This window comes from Candoia aspera, chromosome 8 (assembly GCF_035149785.1).
Source record: "Candoia aspera isolate rCanAsp1 chromosome 8, rCanAsp1.hap2, whole genome shotgun sequence".
NCBI lineage: Eukaryota > Metazoa > Chordata > Lepidosauria > Squamata > Boidae > Candoia > Candoia aspera.
The window spans coordinates 10,145,408-10,149,734 of NC_086160.1; the positions used below are offsets into that span (position 1 = coordinate 10,145,408).

At 40.2% G+C, this 4,327-nt stretch overlaps 1 pseudogene; it reads right to left on the reverse strand.

The window, feature by feature from the left end:
- Positions 1-3,591: 3,591 nt before the first annotated feature.
- On the reverse strand, positions 3,592-3,887 carry LOC134502245 (NADH dehydrogenase [ubiquinone] 1 alpha subcomplex subunit 2-like; annotated as a pseudogene).
- Positions 3,888-4,327: the final 440 nt, after the last annotated feature.

Genomic DNA, 4,327 nt, shown 5'->3' on the forward strand with positions numbered 1-4,327 from the left:
TAGAAGTAGCCCAAGAAAGAAGGAAAGCAAAAGGCAACAGTGATAGGGGGAGATATGCCCAATTAAATGCAAAGTTCCAGAGGTTAGCCAGAAGAGATAAGGAATTATTTTTAAACAAGCAATGCGCGAAAGTGGAAGAAGACAATAGAATAGGAAGGACAAGAGACCTCTTCCAGAAAATTAGAAACATTGGAGGTAAATTCCAGGCCAAAATGGGTATGATCAAAAACAAAGATGGCAAGGACCTAACAGAAGAAGAAGAGATCAAGAAAAGGTGGCAAGAATATACAGAAGACCTGTATAGGAAGGATAACAATATCGGGGATAGCTTTGACGGTATGGTCAGTGAGCTAGAGCCAGACATCCTGAAGAGTGAGGTTGAGTGGGCCTTAAGAAGCATTGCTAATAACAAGGCAGCAGGAGATGATGGCATCCCAGCTGAACTGTTCAAAATCTTGCAAGATGATGCTGTCAAGGTAATGCATGCTATATGCCAGCAAATTTGGAAAACACAAGAATGGCCATCAGATTGGAAAAAAATCAACTTATATCCCCATACCAAAAAAGGGAAACACTAAAGACTGTTCAAACTATCGAACAGTGGCACTCATTTCACATGCCAGTAAGGTAATGCTCAAGATCCTGCAAGGTAGACTTCAGCAGTTCATGGAGCGAGAATTGCCAGATGAACAAGCTGGGTTTAGAAAAGGCAGAGGAACTAGCGACCAAATTGCCAATATCCGCTGGATAATGGAAAAAGCCAGGGAGTTTCAGAAAAGCATCTATTTCTGTTTTATTGACTATTCTAAAGCCTTTGACTGTGTGGACCATAACAAATTGTGGCAAGTTCTTAGTGGTATGGGGATACCAAGTCATCTTGTCTGTCTCCTGAAGAATCTGTATAACGACCAAGTAGCAACAGTAAGAACAGACCACGGAACAACGGACTCGTTTAAGATTGGGAAAGGAGTACAGCAGGGCTGTATACTCTCACCCTACCTATTCAACTTGTATGCAGAACACATCATGCGACAAGCTGGCCTTGAGGAATCCAAGGCTGGAGTTAAAATCACTGGAAGAAACATTAACAATCTCAGATATGCAGACGATACCACTTTGATGGCTGAAAGCGAAGAGGAACTGAGGAGCCTTATGATGAAAGTGAAAGAAGAAAGTGCAAAAGCTGGTTTGCAGCTAAACCTCAAAAAAACCAAGATTATGGCAACCAGCTTGATTGATAACTGGCAAATAGAAGGAGAAAATGTAGAAGCAGTGAAAGACTTTGTATCCCTAGGTGCAAAGATTACTGCAGATGCTAACTGCAGTCAGGAAATCAGAAGACGCTTAATCCTTGGGAGAAAAGCAATGACAAATCTCGATAAAATAGTTAAGAGCAGAGACATCACACTGACAACAAAGGCCCGCATAGTTAAAGCAATGGTGTTCCCCGTAGTAACATATGGCTGCAGGAGCTGGACCATAAGGAAGGCTGAGAGAAGGAAGATTGATGGTTTTGAACTGTGGTGTTGGAGGAAAATTCTGAGAGTGCCTTGGACTGCAAGAAGATCAAACCAGTCCATCCTCCAGGAAATAAAGCCAGACTGCTCACTTGAGGGAATGGTATTAAAGGCAAAACTGAAATACTTTGGCCACATAATGAGAAGACAGGACACCCTGGAGAAGATGCTGATGCTAGGGAGAGTGGAAGGCAAAAGGAAGAGGGGCCGACCAAGGGCAAGGTGGATGGATGATATTCTAGAGGTGACGGACCCGTCCCTGGGGGAGCTGGGGATGTTGACGACCGACAGGAAGCTCTGGCGTGGGCTGGTCCATGAAGTCACGAAGAGTCGGAAGTGACTAAACGAATAAACAACAACATCACTAAACAAATGGTCATTAAGTGAGGACTATCTATAGAATGTCTTGGCTACTGAGAAACCTGCTCAAAGCCTGATGATTCCCCCCTCTTATGAATGTCACCAAAGCTGTCCTTAAGTAGTTTTTAATATAACAAAATGGAAATCATTAATTATGGGGAATATTTCATGGAATTGCATTTAATTATCTTAATTTCCCTTTAAATAAATTTAAATCAAATCCCACCTATTTTTTCAAGCATAACCTGCAACATGGCACGCATAGGCCAGGTATTGCTGTTGATCTCCAAAACCTGTCCTGGGAAAAACTGACTTTTGTGGGTGCTGTTAATTGTGAAAACTGGCAATGTTGCATAATTTAACCCAGGGGAAAAGGGAAGAGGTATGAGGACATTCAGTCACTGGTGTTCTTACTCTCACATCCCCCCATGCTCAGCAGATGATACCCATACCCTTTTTCCTTTTTTGAAAGACAAGCTCTGTTAGCAAGTTGAATTATGCCTCTTTTCTGTGGTCCAAGGTTTTGAAGTTTTTATCTCTGATGTGTTCATTTATGGAGGAGGAGGAGGAATTCAAACATGGTACCTCTGTTCCTTGCAATCTCAGTCTCATTTCCTACCATTAGATCCTGTATAATGCACAGTATATATTTTATTGTACATAGTATACAATGCATATACTTTATACATTGATCGTTGAGCTGAGAAAGTACTTCTAGATCCTCTACCAGTCCTCTTCCCTAATCTGGACTACGGTATGAGGTTTTTTACATCAGGTTTAACTCTCCAGCCACCATTCCCCTTTTGGTGTTTTTGCAACATGTCATAATATTGCCTACTCTAGTTTGTATTAGGAGACCAGAGTGAGCTGACTACTCTAACTTACACCTTGGTTTAAATTTTAATCACCCCGATTTCAAGGGAGGGGAAACAAGCTTTGAAGTCTTCACATTCAAATAAAAATCCTGCCTTTAGGGGCTGGAGTAGTAATTTGTAGTTTAGGATATCATTTATCATTCTGCTTCCTCTAATCCTTGGAGGTTTAGTTATGAGTAGGATTTGCCAACAGAATGCTGACATTTTTAGCTGTCCTCTCCCTCCCTCAGAAGATAAACTAAATGTAACAAGCAGAATGAAATCTTTATGGTATGAAAGTAAAGGTCATCTTACAAGTGTAAAGTGACCTTTCTTCGAGGAATCCATTAGGCTAAAATTTATAAAATTCTACTAACAATAAAAAAAGAGGATTTTACACCTTTAGATGAAAACAGGCTGTATTACAGTAGTAGATAAATGTTTAAATACCTTTATTTGACTTTATTTGTAGATCACAATTAATTACATGGAAACGGCAAACAAAAATAGTCTATATATTGTTTTAGAATCAAATGAGGACACAGGGTTATCTTTATATTTTGCTATTAACAGCATTCTCCAAGGCTGAAGGTCGGCGGTTTGAATCCGCGTGACGGGGTGAGCTCCCGTTGCTAGTCCCAGCTCCTGCCAACCTAGCAGTTCGAAAACATGCAAATGTGAGTAGATTAATAGGTACCGCTTCAGCAGGCAGGTAAGGGCATTCCATGTAGTCATGCCGGCCAGATGACCACGGAGAAAGTGTCTATGGACAAACACCGGCTCTTCAGCTTTGAAACTGAGATGAGCACTGCCCCCTAGAGTCAGACTTGACTGGATTTAATCTCAAGGGTTTACGTTTACTACCAAGGCTTTGGAAACTCCACATTTAGGTTATTCAGTGACGCAGTCTTCTCTAGGCCAAAAGCATATCTAGCCGAAAGCATGGGATGAACATTGGAGTACTCTCTGAACAAGATGGGGAAGTTTGGATTTGCCTTCTTCAAAGTGACATCGTCCTGTTCAATGAAATCTCAGGCCCCCTGACTAGCCACCAAGTGCTGGCAAAAGTGGATCCGGATTTCTTTGAGATTCTGAGTGAGATTGCTCCCAATGGCTCGGACAACTGAGGCAGCCACCATGGTGACCTCCAGCCCCAAACGTCTGTTTAAATACCTAAAATTTTGGGGAAAAAATAAGGAATGATAGATAATAATAAAAACAATTAGACACATGCCAACTATCAATTAGCTATGAGCCAATAGGGAAAAAAAGTCAAATTTGTTTATACAACTAAAATATTCTAGACATGAGTCCCATTTTAATTAATTTCAAGATAAAAACAAAATTGGATTTGGAACAAAAGTTCTATACTGCTCCAATTCTGTGGTGTTACCATAACACAATTATTTGTTAACTAACTGATGATAATATTCAATATTTTCATTGCATTTCATTATTCAATTTAATATCTCTTTCTGGACATCTTGGAATGTTCAGGGCAAATTAGAAGAACAAATTAAAATCATATTAAAAGAATCTAAATCCTCAGTGAAACACTTGGTTGCATAAAACCATACTGTATAATCTTGATAATAC